General features: G+C 39.8%; 1 protein-coding gene across 2 annotated transcripts in view; it reads right to left on the bottom strand.

Moving 5' to 3' along the window:
- Positions 1-17,232, bottom strand: part of Atac3 (Ada2a-containing complex component 3) — a 245,471-nt gene that overhangs the window by 224,415 nt on the left and 3,824 nt on the right. The window contains exon 1 of one of the 2 annotated variants that reach the window (XM_067137219.2): positions 987-1,136. The exons of the other annotated variant lie outside the window; for it this stretch is intronic. The gene's annotated coding sequence lies outside the window, so the exon portion shown is untranslated. Of the gene's footprint in view, positions 1-986; positions 1,137-17,232 lie in introns of those variants that run through there. 2 annotated transcript variants of the gene reach the window in all.

The following is a 17,232-nucleotide window of genomic DNA, read 5'->3' as shown; positions in this document are numbered from 1 at the left end:
AGTATTAAAAAACTCTGCTCAAGCTTATTTGCCTACTAATGTCATTCCATATCATTTCTCCACTGACAGCTTGGAAAATATCCCTTAATACCAATGTAGTTGGTCTGTTATTGGACATTATAAATTTTCCAGCTAACTCATACCACAGACTAACTATATAGGTATCATGAATTTACTCATTCAGGACAAATATTTCAGGTTCCTTATGGGTATAATCATCTATATCAAAGACCTCTTAATCGAGCTGTTTGTCTTCTTACTCCCCAGTCTTTCCAGCCCAAAGTTTGCAACATTTTCATAAAATTACTCTTCGGTCCAAAATCACTCAAACAAATTATGTTGCTATTCTTTGGATCTTTCCCAGTTTCCGAATCAAGTAATTCTGCAGAGGGTCTCACACACTGGAACCGTACTCTAATTGGGGACTTACAAGTGACTTATATGCTCTCTCCTTTAGCCTATATCCTTTCTACAACACTTAAGTACCCTCATAACCATATGAAGAGATCTGTAACATTTATTTAGAATCCCACTAACATGATTACCCCAATGAAGATTTCCTTATATGAACACCTAGGTATTTCCAATGATCCCCACTAGGTACTTCCATGCCATCAACACTGTAATTAAAAATTAGAGGACTTTTCCTCTTTGTAAAATTTACAAACTGAATTTTCACCCTGTTTACCATCATACCATTGTCTGCCATCACCTCACAATAATGTCGAGGTCATTTTACAGTCACTTGCAAATCCGGTAACTTATTATGCAATAACATATAGAATCATCTGCAAAGGGCCTGTGATTCCATTTCTTTCCTCATATCCTTTATACCAGGTGTTCATATCCTAGCGCCACGCATGTTCCACCAGGCCCGGCCTCCACCTCCTAGTGAACAATGCAGGTAGCCTCACCAAGGCAGTAAGGAGAGCCCAGCAGCAATACCTACCTGACTCAAAACAATTGTACTGGAAGTTTATTCTTACCTGTTTTCAGAGGATATGTTGAAAGTGATCACCGTCTTTTTCCAAGGAGAAGATGCAGTGGCGCAGGAGGTTCTGGAAAACTGGTTGCAGTTCATCTTCGGTTATAATGCGTCTAACTTTTGCGATCTCTTCCTTGAAAGCCCAAAATTATGCGGGTTGTTCCTATACACTTTCTGCTTAAGGTCACCCCAAAGATAAAAAGTCACAAACCTTAAAATCAGGAAACGAGGAGGCCAAAGTCCAGAAAGAATTACCCGTTCATACAAAATCTCACAAATAGCTTGCAGAGAATATACCAATGTGTAAGATGTAGCACTGTTCTCTAGGAAGTAAATGTACTGTTTTCCTTCTTCCATGAGCATTTCAGCAAATAGTCAAGAACAGTTCTTCATACAGTGCTCTAAATTCACTGCGTCTTCAAAAAATATAAGATAGATTATACATTTTTCACTAATTGTGCACCATACCCTGATCATTTTTGTCGTGCAACTGAACTTTGTGAAATGTGTGAGGATTTCCACTATCCCAATACAGACTATTATGGCAACTCACATAACCAATAAGACGAAACCGAGACTCATAAAAAGAAGGGTGGGATCCACAATACCATTGTGTTTGAATTGTAAAATGCACATCCGGGTCAAGAGTTTGATTTATGAACTTCAGATATTTTACATGGGTGAAACTCTAGGCATACTGAGCCTCCGTGGCTCAGGCAGAGGCAGCACGCCGGCCTCTCCGCGCTGGGTTCCGTGGTTCAAATCCTGGTCACTCCATGTGAGATTTGTGCTGGAAAAAGCAGAGGCGGGACAGGTTTTTCTCTGGGTACTCCAGTTTTCCCTTTCATATTTAATTTCAGCAACACACTCCAATATCATTTCATTTCATCTGTCATTCATTAATCATTGCCCCAGGGGAGTGAGACAGGCTTTGGCAGCCGGCACAATTCCTATCCTCGCCGCTAGATGGGGCTTCATTCATTCCATTCCTGACCCGGTCGAATGACTGAAAACAGGCTGTGGATTTTCATTTTCTAGGCACAGTCTCCACAGAAATGATCTCTTAAGTTTCCCTGACCTACTAAAAAAAATTTCCCTGACTCACAAAAACTGAGTGACAAGTTAATTCGAACAGCATGTTTTACAAGGAACAAAAAAGGAAATTCCAGCCTTCACCATTCCCATGAATGAAAACCTACAACCTGTTTTCCAGTCAGTGACCAGGTCACGGATGGAATGAATGAAGCCCCCATCTTGCGGCGAGGATAGGAATTGTGCCGACTGCCAAAGCCTGTCACACTCCTCTGGGGCAATGATTAACGACTGACAGATGAAATGAAATGATAGTGGAGAGTGTTTCTGGAATGAAAGATGACAGGGAAAACTGGAGTACCCGGAGATAAACCTGTTCACCCTCCACTTTGTCCAGCACAAATCTCACATGGAGTGACCAGGATTTGAGCTACGGAACCCAGCGTTGAGAGGCCAACGCACTGCCGCCTGAGCCACGGAAGCTTCTCACCATTCCCACAGCTGGCCTAATTCTTTCTCCACTTCCTTCTTTTCAATTATTTATAGAAAAACAATTACATTGACGGCACTTTATATATAAACAAATGGTTTAGCTATTTGCTTTACGTCGCACCGACAAATACAGGTCTTATGGCGACGATGGGATAGGAAAGGCTTAAGAATGGGAACGAAGCAGCCGTGGCCTTAAGGTACAGGCCCAGCATTTGCCTGGTGTGAAAATGGAAAACCACAGAAAACCATCTTCAGGGCTGCCCACAGTGGAGTTCGAACCCACTATCTCCCAGATGCTAGCTCACAGCTGTACGGCCCTAACCGCACGGCCATAAACTGTTTAAAGGTAACATGTAGGTCTAACATATACCTTTATCTTATCATTTCCAAGAAACAACTAATTTACTAATAGAATAATTCAAATACGAAAATAAAACCATTTTACCACAGCAATCTAATACTATTTCATGTGTATTTAAAGCACTTTTGAGATCAAAAGCAATGAACTCGTGTTTCTAATGTAGGGGAATATGAATAATTCCAATTAATCTAGGTGTATATTCAAAACGATTACTGTTTTCGTTTTATGTTTTTGAGAACCATTTTCTTCTTTTCAATTTCAGCATCCTGCTTCTCTCTTTCAATTTTCAACTTTTTCTCTTTTTCCTCCAAATCTTTCAATTGTAATTCAGTTTTCCTTTCCTCCATTTTCTTCTTTTCCTCTTCCGATTGCTATTTTTTTTTTTCTAGGTATGACTGATACCTTCTTCTTGAGGCTCAGATCGAAGACTTCTATTGATTGCTCGAACCACTAACGTGTTTCACACTGTCAAAAAATTTCTCTGGGACACAAGTGATTCTTTTGAAGGATTTTCAATTCCTAAATGTTTATTGACAGAAAAGCCTGTCTCACAAATGCATTACCATGGGATAAAATAAAACAAAATTTCATTACAGACCAGAGATCTTCACATTTCTCATCTTCTCCTATAAGATTGCAGTAAAATTAATCCGATCCCAAGTCATCCGTTCTTTTAGATATGAAATCATTAATTTGTTTGTTGATCCCTGCATTGTTCTGAGCTTCCTCTGTTCGCAGACAGAACTGTCGTTTGGCCTTTTCAGCACTATTATCACATATTCTTGTATGGCTGTGCAAGTTTTCAAGAACGATATCAATCCTTTTCATAGCCAAGCTGGATTTAAGCAATATCATTTTAGGGTCTGTGATTTTTAGAGGACTTTTCTCTCTGAGTTTTTCTAACATAGTGATCAAGAGATTTTTGAACTCATTCATAAAAGTAACTTTTTCCTTTTCAGAACATAACCAATATCCACTTTTTCTACTGAAAGCAGATTGGCACTATCTTGTAAGTCTAAATTTATTAACTTTTTGGAAGTACTTGCTTCAGCTATCTTTTCAGACTTAACAAATCTCATTACTATGTTTTTCGTAAGTTCTTCAAGCAATGTAAAAAGATAAGGCACCATAGGTTTCCGACTTTGCCCATAGTAAAGTTTTGAGCAATTTTACTGTCTGGGAACATTGTTTTGAATGTGTGGAGGCTTCACCACAAGAGTTGAGAGAGATCTTCCCAGTGACAACCTAGAGAGCCCATATGGCTTCAGCCAATGTATCATCACCTTCATTCACAATGAAAGTCCTTAAACTCGTGTGACTTGTTCCTGACACCGCTAATTCCTTTGTAGCTAACTCTTGACTGTATATCTTCAAGTGGAGATGGAGTAGAGATATTCTTTGCATGGAAAGAAACTGTTGGTTGGGAAGATTTAGCTTTCATGTATTTTATATGAGTAGGTCCTTTAGCATGAGAAGTGACTGCTTGTTTAGCCATATTACTAAATTTGAACGATTTACAACACCCTTTACAATAGGCTGATGTTGCATCATTTACCAACATGTCCAACCAACCGCTCAGTTCGGGAAACACTTTACTGTCTAGCCAAAGTTTATTAAATGTACAACACTGCTTGTTAGCTATTGTCATGATTTTCAAGAAGGCATCTTAGAATTGAAATAAAAAAGAATAACATAAAAATGGTTAAAGGAAATGACTCAAGGGCACAACAAAAATTGTAGAATTGTTGTGGACTTCTTGTGAAAAAATACCTGAATAAGAAATGCTACAATAGCCTGGGTTACAGCAAACTAGAGCCTAAAAATATCCCCTCGAATCCATCATTGGGGAAGATTTCCCCGACTTTCCCCGACCAATTTTTCTCCCTGACTTTCTAGAATGTGGACACTATGTCTAGGGTAAGTATGGGGCAAACGGACATACCTCAAGAAAACCTAGTGTATTTTTTCAGCTAAGGTTGGTAATGCTGCAGAAGAAGCAAGTTCTGAGAGATTAGTGTGTGTGTTATTAAACGGAAAGGGAATCCAGAAATGTAGAAGGGAAATGCGGAGCATCGGCGGTGAAAACTATTTCAGGTGAACTCACAAAGTATCCATGAATAACGTAATGCTGAAAAATATGTTTGGTAAATAAGGGATAGCGTGATTTGCATAGGAATAAGGAACACAGGCAGCGGACTTAGGCATGGACAGTGTGGCGTGCAGGTGACAAAGGTCTCTGCACGCTCCTGTCATCTCTTGACCATTTATGGAATTAACTACAGAATACTGCTAATAGGGGCAGGACAGTGCATTTGGGGGGCAGTTGGACACTACAGTTCGTCTGTAAACAAACAGTTTTCAATACAATCATAAGTTGCTAATTCAAGATAATTAATTTAGCACAGGGTATAATTAATCTTATGATACTTTCATTTATTTCAATCAATACTGTATTGCATAATATAGGCAAAGGGATAATTGCTTAATTATTATTTTCAGGATGGTTCATTATCATGAACAAGTGACTGACCATTGTTCCTGGTCAGGAGAATATGGAGTCTGCAATCAAAGCGTTTAAAACTGATGGCATGCCATTAGTTACAGCAGCAAAAAGCATTTCCTGTACCAAGGAAAATGTTAAGCAGAAGAATAATGTCGAAAGTGGGCATTCCTAAATTTAGGCAGCACACTGTGTTTAGTAAGGAAACTGAATTGCAGCTTAAGCTTGATTCAATTGGACATACAAGGAAATTCGTTCTCTTGTTTACCGTTATGCATTTACAAATGGAATTAGACATCCATTTAATAATGACGAACGAAATGGTGGGATTGACTAGGAACGGGGTTTTCTTCCCTGTCACAAAAATTTTAGTGTGCGTGTTGCCGAGACTTTATCTTTTGCAGGTGCAAAAGTATGAATAAGGAGAAAATAAAGGGATTTTATAACAACTTATGCAAGTTGCTTGAAGATAATCATATTTGGGATAAACCAGGACAAGTTTTCAACTGTGATGAAACAGGTTTGCAATTAATTTACAAGCCAAATAAGTTATCTCAACGTGGTAAGAAAGATGTTTGTCAAATGAACTGTGAGGAGGGGGAAACAGTCAGTGTCATGGTTTGCGTTTCTGCTATAGGAAATTACTTACCACCATTTGTTGTGAAGAAGGAACAGAGGTACAATGATGACTATGAAACTGGAATGCCTCCGGGAATGAAAGTAGTTGTTTCTGAGTCTGGTTATATGAAATGGGATCATCCTCAGTAAGGAATGCAGTTCACGGTTTCGACAGCTGCTGAATTTATCCATTCAATCCCAATAGCCTGACCATTTTATTAGTATGAAACCTCCCGGCCCTGTTGTGTTAATTCTTGATGGTCATGGATCTCATTGCTCAGATCCCCCTACTTTGGAGAAGGCAGCAAGGAACAATGTATTTCTTCTCTGTTTACCCCCCCCCCGAACAGCACACGCAAACTTCAGCCCTTAGACATAGCATGATTAGGCCCTCTAAAACTTTCTACAATTATGCATGCACACTGTATGTCAAAAGAAATCCTGGAAAAGGTATAAATAAGGTACCATTTGGTGGAATATTTTCCCAAGCCTGGAACCGAGGATCCTCAGTAAGGAATGCAGCTAACGGTTTCAAGAGCTGCAGAATTTATCCATTCAATGCTAATCGCCTGTCTGAACATGTCTTCCTGCCAGGCAGTGTCCATGTGGAGGTAGAAGAAGTAGGAGAAATAAACACACCACCACAAATTCCATCCACGTCAACTGAGATGTCAGAAAACGGACTACCTTCAACACAAACTACTTTTGCCAAGCTAAGTCTTGTACCTTCGACATCTACATCTGGAGTAAAAAGGAGGAAAACGGAGGATTCGCAAATTTTGACATTACCAGACTATATCAACCAGCTTAAGGAACAGAAAATATAGTCTATAAAATAAAAAAAATAAAAAATAAAAAGAAGAAGTCATGGGGCAAAAACAGCAACATAGATGATTCCTGTAATGTTTGCAAGAAACTTTACAAAAGAGATGAAAACTGGGTCGAATGCTTAAAGTGCTATTTGTGGTTTGGTGTTAAATGTGTCGAAAATAGTGAAGATCCATATTTTGTTTATCAAGTGTTTAAAGAAACAAAGCAGTGAATGAAAAAAGTTATGTCCATTTGACCCCACAAAGTGTCCGTATACCTCTATCATATAGGGCAAACGGACATTGTTGCAAGAATTGATAAATTAATTAATACTGAGACATCACGAGACTTACTAAAGCAAGTGAATATTTTATTTTGTTTTCTGGACTGTAAGGTTGATTTTTAGAGAATAAAATTATAATATTTAATTAAACTGTAACCGTCTTAATCGTCAAAAATGTCTTATGGTGTCCATTGGCCCCCCTGTTACCCTCATTTTTAGGTCTTAACAGGCAAAACCTAGAGACATTTCACATTCTTGGAAGAGCTGCAGGATCAAGTTTTACAGACTCGGTTCCATCCTCATTCGGATATCTTGAAGCCGTTCCTCAGCGAGAGTTTGTTTAAATCATCGCTTCTTCCTATCAGAAACAGAGCCCGTTTCTTTCCACTTCTTAAATAACCATATTACAGTGCTTTTCGATGGCCGAGGAGTCTCCAGATAACAACGTTAAAATTTACGTAAACATTTTTCATACGACTTCAAAGAGAAGTATCTGCTGCTCTCTAGTGTAGAACATCAGTTATCACACACGACACATTCGTCCCACTCAACTGCAACTAACAAATAGTGTGGTACAGTTTGGCCTTGAGACCATCCATCTTGTCGGTCAACCGTTGGATGCAAGGCCCAGCCCAGTCTAGCACTGTCCGCCAGGTGTCGGAAGGCCGGGTGCAACGGACCATGCGTGGCACTAGGTTATGAATAGCCCGTAGCAGTATGTATAAGAAAACATAAAGGTCTGATAGTAGTACATTGTGGAACCCCACTCTTAATCAATGCAGGATCAGATTCTCTGGGTTGTTCTCCACAAATCTTATGAATTCCAATGCTTCTCTAGTTTTCAACTTTTGTATCTTTATGTGAACATCTTTATCATAAATAAAATTTTGTTCTTTGCTAGTATTAGTTACTTTCTCATTGTGAACTTAGCATTCTCCCGCTAGTGCAAGGTCTGCTCCTTGGATCAACAAACGCCATTTGAAGCAATTAGTCACAACGTTCAGTATCAGCTAAGCAATCTTCATGTCTGCAGCTCGAGTGTCTTGCCATCATTATCTCGGCCTTTCACGTGGGTGCTTACCATCGACAGTGAAGTTGTATGCATCACGAACGTCTGTAACATTTGCTGCTCTCAGTATATGACCTTACCATCTCAGACGCCCTTCTTGCACTTATGACGACGATGGCATAGGAAAGAGTTAGGAGTGGGAAGGAAGCCACCGTGACCTAATGAAGGTACAGCCTGGTTTGGAAATGGGAAATCACAGAAAACTACTTTCCAGGCTGCCGACAGTAGGGTTTAAACCCATTATCTCCTGAATGCAAGCTGATTGCTATGTGACCCAATACGTGCAGCCACTTGCTCAGTTTGCATTCCCCCCCCCCCTTGTATGAGAACAATTCTCATCCTCTTTTGGATCATGTTGCTGATTCTTTGATCAAGGAGTGAAACTCCAAGATACCAACGTAACACATGCATCTCCATGGTGTGCAGAGGGTGTTCGGTGTTTCTGTTAACTAGCCAGCTCTCACTTCCGTACGTCACTGGATAAACTGTAGTGTGGTACACCTTCAATTTGAATGCCACTGCCACTTTGCAGGTGAGATCGTATGTATTGGAAGCAGTTTGTTTCCACTAGATCTTGACAACTGATTGTGACAGTGGATGTGCTCGGGTTAGTTTCTAGATACTCGGTCTTCTTAACATTTAGACGCAAGCCGTATTGGCTTAGGCGTTCACTCCAGGTTCGAACACAGCCCAGGAGATCCACTTTGGTCGTAGTTGTAAATAAGATGTCGTCAGCATATGTTACGGTCCAAGGAGCACTCATGCAGGTCATGTGAGATGGTATCCATAACAAGTATGAAGAACAGCAGTGACAGGGCTGATTCCTGATTTATACTACGTAGTAACATAATCGGCTGATTTCTTGAGTTCCTATCGGAGAAGGAATTATAGCTCTATAATTCCTGCATTAGCAAAGAAGATTAACAGGTCTCTGGTAGCGGGCAACCTTCAAACTTAAGCTTTCTGTTGCTACCAGTCTCTTCATTTTGCTGATTCATGGCTGGCACTTCCGTTTAAGATCTTGGAAATGTCTTTCTTCAAGCTGGAGGATTGATCTTGATGAAGGGATATAAGAGGTTGGCTTTTGGCATCGATACGTCTCATAATTTCTGCACTGTTGTTCTCAAACCAGTCTTACTTCTTCTTTCTTCGAAAGTAGTAGATTCCTTAGGCGACTGAATAAGAATAGCTCGAAATGTTCATCATTTTTGCTCCATGTCATCTGTGATTAGTTGCACTTGGAATTATTTGTAGCATGTAACCGTTATCACTAAGGGAACCACCTTACAATTTCTTCCCTATTAATACTGAAGGTAGGGCTTTATAACTATTTTCTAAATGTTAGGTTTGATTTAAGAGCCTCTAGCCATACAGTTTTGGGACCCCACTCGCTGATATGGCATCTTAAGTTAGCGTTCATCTCGCATGTTGGCACTATGTAGTCATATTTTTTCGTGACTTGTGAGATTATAAGTACTGCCACCGCTGTGTTGTGAAAATCACTACTGTTATATCTGCGAGTATAAGTAAATCATATTCTTATTATTACTTTTTTTTTTTTTTTTTTTAGGATTGCAAATCATCTTGGATAATACCAGGCAAGTACAACTGTAGCATGTTTGAATAATACATTTAATAACGTAGCTGATGTGAAATGAAGAAAACAGCATTTTATTAATACAGTCTTATTTTGTCCAATTCTTATGTAGCCTATAGAATTCAATTAGGATGTCTAAGAAGCAAGAAAAATCTGCAAGAGCTCCTCTGAAACAGAAAGCAACTTTACCTCCTCTCATCATCATCATCATCATCAATGTCGCACTCCAGTCGCCCGGGTGTGGTTAACAAGCCTCCTCCATTCCTTTCTGTCCTTCCACTTTTCCTGCTCCATTATTTCCGCCGCACCCAATCCAGCTTCTCTAATGTCCTTCCAAATCCGATCCATCCACCTTTTTCTATCTTGCAACTGGTCTCTTTCCCTTAACTTCTCTTTCCAATTCCCTTCTTGCTACCCGTTCTTTTCTCATTCTTTTTACATGTCCGAACCATCTCAGTCTTGCTTTCTGTATGTTCTGTACTAACGGTTCTATATTTAGCTCTTCTCTGATATTAATATTCTGAATTCTATCTCTTCTTGTCTTTTTAACCAATGTTCTTAAAATTTTCATTTCTACTTCTTGGATCTTACTATCTTGTCTCTTATTAGTTACCAGCGTTTCTAGCGTTTCTAGTCCGTATGTTACAAGTGGTATGAAATACTGTTTATATATGTTAATTTCGTTCTCTTGGGTACTTTGTCATCCCATAAAAGCTCTCTGACTTGATGATAAAATGTTGCACCTTTACTTAGTCTGTTATTAATTTCAGGGTTGATTTCATTACTTCCATTAATAATGCTACCCAGATATGTAAACTGTTCTACATTGTCTAACCGTTCTCCGTCTATGTTCACTTGGCTTATCTTTTTCTCTTTTCCACAGTGCACGACTACAGTTTTACCTCCTCTACAAAGCACAATTCAGAAGGCTGTCATAAACTGCTACAAGGTATCGAAAAGGGAAGACAATGATCAACTTGTAATGATATAGAACTTATGATATGAAAGGTTTTCACCAGGTATACAGTGACTGTGTTCGTGAAATCTGCGGCTCACATTGATTACTATAACTCCGTTCGACTACACACATAGAAGACTTTTTTTTTTTTCGCAAGTTGCTTTACATTGCACCGACTCAGATAAGTATTTTGACGACGATGGGAGAGTAAAGGGCTAGGAGTGGGAAGGAAGCGTCCGTGGCCTTAATTAAGGTACAGCCCAGCATTTGCTTGATGTGAAAATGGGAAACCACGGAAAAGAATACTTCCTCTTTCTCATTATGCAAAAGATGAAACCTTATACTGAGAGAAAATTTCTATTTTAAAATCATATGCACACATTGTGTTTAATATTATTTATTATTTTGTTTCTATGATAAGTTTCTGACATGATGAGAATCAGCTGAAATGGAAGAAAACATTGTTATCAACCTAACCTAACCTTGTCTTTGGTACGATTTGCAGACTTGGCCATGGTGTATTTTAATTAATAAATAATAATGTTATGCTTTTACGTCCCACTAACTGCTTTTGACGGTTTTCGGAGACGTCGCAGTGCCGGAATTTTGTCCCGCAGGAGCTCTTTTTACGTGCCAGTAAATCTACGACATGAGACTGACTTATATGGTCACCTTCACATACCACCGGACTAAAGCAGGATCAAACCTGCATTGTTCTCAACTGTCTGAGAAACTCAACCTGACTGGGTATCTTACTGACTTACAGCATATGTGTAAGTAATGTGACCTATTAAGTGGTCCTGAGAGTCAGGATATCAGATGCTACAGAATGGGAGTGGGCATCTCAGACATATTCCAAGTCGTGGCCTTCCTTGTGCTCAGGCGGCTAGGGCTATACAATCCACCGATGGTACCTAACCCGTTAGAGGAGAGATTATCACCTGGACTATGTGTAAGTAGGGTAGCATAATGCTTCATGAATTTACCGAGCTCAGAACATGGTCAGCAAGCCTCGGACCTATAAGAGTAACAGAGTCCAACTCCCATTTGACAGGCGAGGGACTCCTTGGAAACAACTTGGCGAACAAAATGGAATTCAATGGAGAGCTATCAATATTAAAGGGGCTTATGGAAGAAAGAAAGTAGAAGAGTCAGCAACGAGGATGCATCTGGATGTACTAGGAGTAAGTGACATTCGGGTAAGGGGAGATAACGAAAGAGAGAGAGATTATAAAACGTACTTGACAGGTGACTTTTTTTTTTTTTCTGCTAGTGGTTTTACGTCGCACAGACACAGATAGGTCTTATGGTGACGACGGGAGAGAAGGCCTAGAAGTTGGAAGGAAGCGGCCGTGGCATTTATTAAGGTTCAGCCCCAGCATTTGCCTGGTGTGAAAATGGGAAACCATGGAAAACCATCTTCAGGGCTGCTGACAGTGGGATTCGAACATACTATCTCCAGGATGCAAGCACAGCTGTGCACCTCTACTTGACAGGTGTTAGAAAGGGAAGGGAAGGGCAGTGTGTGGGGTAGAGTTGTTCATCAGGAATACTACTGCACGCAACATAGTTTCTGTTAGGCACATAAACGAGCGAATGATCTGTGTAGATTTGGCAGTGTATTCACCATGTAAAGGTGGAGATGAGGATGAAATGGACAAGTTTTATGACGCGTTGAGTGATATCGTAATCACGGTCAACAGCATGGATAGGATAGTACTACTGGGCGATTTCAATGCGAGATGGAAACAGAACTGAAGGATATGAGGGTGATTGGTAAATGTGGGGAACATATGGAAGTTAACAGGAATGGGCCACGTCTGCTGGACTTCTGTGCTAGAATGGGTTTAGCAGTTACGAATACATTCTTCAAGCATATGGCTATTCACCGTTATACATGGGAGGCTAGGGGTACCAGATCCATAATAGACTACATCTTAACCAACTTCAAATTCAGGAAATCTGTTAGGAATGTACGGGGTTTTTCGATGAAACAGACCACTATCTGATGTGTAGTGAATTAAGTATCTCCAGGCCTAGGATAGAGAAGGTGAAACCTGTCTGCAAACGAATAAGGGTAGAAAATCTCCAGAGGATGAGAAATGATGATGTATGTATTGATAATTTACAAACTTCTTTTCCACAATTTGTTTTACATCACACTAACACAGATAGGTCTTATGGCGACAAGCATTACATTTACAGTAAGATACAAAAGTTGAAAAATAGAAAAGTGGCTGGAATTGATATAATTAGTGAGTAGTTCCGAACAGTGGACAATAAGCAGGTTCAGGATATAGGAAGAGAATTGGTGGCATACAGGGATTCTGTAGTAGCAACAGCAAGGGAATGCATAGGAACAACTGTGTGTAAAGACTGAAAAAAGCAAACATCTTGGTGGAATGATCAAGTGAGAGCAGATTGTAAACGTAAAAAGAAGGCACATCATAAATGGCTCCAAACAAGGGCTGATGCAGACAGGGAATTGTACATAGATGAAAGAAACAGAGCAAAACAAATGGTTGTTGAATCCAAAAAGAATTTGTGGGAAGATTTTGGTAATAACCTCGAAAGGCTAGGTCAAGCAGCAGGGAAACCTTTCTGGACAGTAATAAAGAATCTTCAGAAGGGAGGGAAAAAGAAAATGAATAGTGATTTGGGTAATTCAGTTGAACTCATAATAGATCCCAAGGAATCACTGGAGAGGTGGAGGGAATATTTTGATCATCATCTCAACGTAAAAGGAAATCTTCATGGTGGTGGCACGAACGGAGCTCATGGGGAGGAAGAAAATAATGCTGGTGAAATTACGCTTGAGGAAGTGGAAAGGCTGGTAAATAAACTCCACTGTCACAATGCAGCAGGAATACATGAAATTAGACCTGAAATGGTGAAGTATAATGGGAAGGCAGAGATGAAATGGCTTCAGAGAATAATAAGATTAGCATCTGGAGTGTTGGTAAGGTACCTTCGGATTGAACAAAAGCAGTAACTGCACCTATCTATTAGCAAGGGAACAGGAAGGATTGCAACAACTATCGAGGTATCTCGTTGATTAGTATACCAGGTAAAGTATTCACTGGCAACTTGGAAAGGAGGGTGCGATCAGTGCCTGAGAGGAAGTTCTATGAAAACCAGCGTGGTTTCAGACCACAGAGGGGCTATCAGGATCAGATTTTCAGTATGCGCCAAGTAACTGAAAATGCTACGAGAGGAATAGACAGTTGTGTTTTTGTTTTGTAGATCTACAGAAAGCATACGACAGGGTACCAAGGGAAAAGATGTTCACCATACTGGGGTACTATGGGATCAAGGGTAGATTATTAAAATCAATCAAAGGCAATTGGGCTGCAGTGAGAATTGATGGTAGAATGAGTTCTTGATTCAGGGTACTTGCAGAGGTTAGACAAGGCTGTATCTTTCACCTTTGTTGTTCATACTTTACATGGCTCATCTGCTGAAAGGTATAAAGTGGCAGGGAGGGATTCAGGCAGGAGGAAATGGAGTAAGCAGTCTGGACTCTGCTGACACTTTGGTCTTAATGGCAGACTGGGCCGAAAGCCTGCAGTCTAATATCTTGCAACATGAAAATAGGTGCAAAGAGTATGATATAAAAATTAGCCTTTTGAAGACTAAATTAATGTCAGTAAGTAAGAAATTCAACAGAACTGAATGTCAGATTGGTGATACAAAGCTGGAATAGGTAAATAATTTCAAGTATTCAGGATGTGTGTTCTCCCAGGATGGTCATATAGTGAGATTGAATCAAGGTGAAGTAAAGCAAATGCAGTGAGCTCTCAGTTGCGAGCAACAGTATTCTGTAAGAAGGAAGTCAGCTCCCGGACAAACCTATATTTACATTCGTCTGTTATCAGACCAACTTTGCTTTACGGGAGCGAAAGCTCGCTGGTCTTAGGATATCTGATTCATAAGTTAGAAGTAACAGACATGAAAGTAGCAAAAATGATTGCTGGTACAAACAGGTGGGAACAACGGCAGGGTACTCAGAATGAGACAATAAAGGCTAAGTTGAGAATGAACTTGATGGATGAAGCTGTATGCATAAACCGGCTTCGGTGGTGGGGTCATGTGAGGCAAATGGAGGAGGATAGGTTACCTAGGAAAATGATACTCTCTGTTATGGAGGTTAAAAGTAGAGGGAGACCAAGATGATGATTGATAGACGCAGTTTCTAATGATTTAAAGAAGATAAGAGGTATAGAACTAAATAACGCCACAGCACGAGTTGCTAATGGAGTATTGTGGCAACATTTAGTAAATTCACAGAGGCTTGCAGACTGAATGCTCAAGGCATAACGGTCTATAATGATGATGTATGTATTGATAATTTATAAACTTCTTTTCCACAATTTGTTTTACATCACACCAACACAGATAGGTCTTATGGCGACAAGCATTACATTTACAGTAAGATACAAAAGTTGAAAACTAGAAAATTGGCTGGAATTGATAAGATTTCTGGGGACATACTAAAGACAATGTGTTGGGATATAGTATCATTTCTGAAGTAGGAATACTTATTTGATTATTGTTTGCATGAAGGAGCTATACTAAATGAATGGAGAGTTGCTATAGTTGCTCCTGTGTATAAATGAAAGGGTGATAGTCAAAGCTGAAAATTACAGGCCAGTCAGTTTGACATGCATTGCATGTTAGCTCTGGGAAAGCATTCTTTCTGATTATATTAGACATGTTTGCAAAATTAATAACTGGTTAGATAGAAGGCAGTTCGGGTTTAGGAAAGGTTATTCCACTGAAGCTCAACTTGTAGGATTCCAGCAAGATATAGCAGACGTTCTGGATTCAAGAGGTCAAATGGACTGTAACGTGACTGACCTATCTAAGGCATTTGATAAGTTAGATCACGGGAGACTACTGGCAAAAATTAGTGCAATTGGACTAGAAAAAAGAGTGATTGAATGGGTGACTACATTTCCAGAAAATAGATAATAATGTTATTTGCTTTACGTCCCACTAACTACTTTTACGGTTTTTGGAGATGCAGAGGTGCCGGAATGTAGTCCCGCAGGAGTTCTTTTACGTGCCAGTAAATCTATCGACACGAGGCTGACGTATCTGAGCACCTTCAAATACCACAGGTCTGAGACAGGATCGAACCTGCCAAGTTGGGGTGAGAAGGCCAGCGCTTCAACCGTCTGAGCCACTCAGCCCGGCCCAGAAAATAGAATTCAGAGAATTAGAATAGACGAAACTTTATCTATCCCTGTAATAATTAAGAGGGGAATTCCTCAAGGCAATATTATTTGACCCTAATGTTTCCTTATATGTATCAATGATATGTGTAAAGAAGTGGAATCAGAGATACGGCTTTTTGCAGATGATGTTATTCTGCACAGGGAAATAAGTAAGTCACAAGACTGTAAGCAACTGCAAAATGACCTTGATAATGTTGTGAGATGGACAGTAGGCAATGGTATGATGATAAACGGGGTTGAAAGTCAGGTTGTGAGTTTGACAAATAGGAAAAGTCCTCTCGGTTTTAATTACTGCATTGATGAGGTGAAAGTTCCTTTTGGGGTTCATTGTAAGTACCTAGGTGTTAATATAAGGAATGATCTTCATTGGGGGTAATCACATAAACATGATTGTAAATAAAGAATACAGATCTCTGCACATGGTTATGAGGGTTTTTAGGGGTTGTAGTAAGGATGTAAAGGAGAGGGCATATAAGTCTCTTGTCAGACCCCAACTAGAGTATGGTTCCAGCGTATGGGACCCTCACCAGAATTACCTGATTCAAGAACTGGAAATAATCCAAAGAAAAGCAGCTCGATTTCTTCTGGGAGAAAGGAGACGAGCTGCTCGACTAAGTGGTAAGTAATACTAATATAGTTGATCTGTTACTGGACATTATAGATTTTCCAGCTAACTCATTCCTGATAGCCAGTGTTTCACCCCAGTGTGCCAAGTTGGGCTCCTCAGTTGGTAAATGGCACACCCACCAAGACTCATGGCTAGTGCATACCGTGCAGGCCACTGCGTAGGCTACCTGGAGCCACTGGTTGTGCCAATGCACTGAGAGAGACTGTCTCATTTTCAAAAATTGATGCCTACCTGGCCATCAGATGACAAAGATGTTAATTCCCATAGGGAACCTGAAATATTTGTTCCAAATGAGTAAATTTATAATACCAATATAGTTGTCCATTATTGGACGTTATATATTATCCAGCTAACTCATTCCTGGTTGCCAGTGTTATGCACTAGCCATGCATCTTGGTGTGTGTGCCATTTACCAACTGCGGAGCGCAACTTGGCACACTGGGGACAGTATTAACACACTTTTCAACAACCGTAGAATGTTAATCATCTGCGAAATTACATAAGTACGAAAGGTGGACTTGCTTAAAACTATGTGCAGTATTATTACCCCTCACAGAATGAGTTTCAGGAAAGCCTAAGTAAGTTAAAAAGAAAATCTTCGCAACACTTTTACAAGTAGAGAACAACAGGTATTTAAGAATATTAAAGAGTCCTTCGGAGAA

This window comes from Anabrus simplex, chromosome 1, assembly GCF_040414725.1.
Source record: "Anabrus simplex isolate iqAnaSimp1 chromosome 1, ASM4041472v1, whole genome shotgun sequence".
Lineage (NCBI taxonomy): Eukaryota > Metazoa > Arthropoda > Insecta > Orthoptera > Tettigoniidae > Anabrus > Anabrus simplex.
This window is presented reverse-complemented; position numbering and strand designations above follow the sequence as displayed.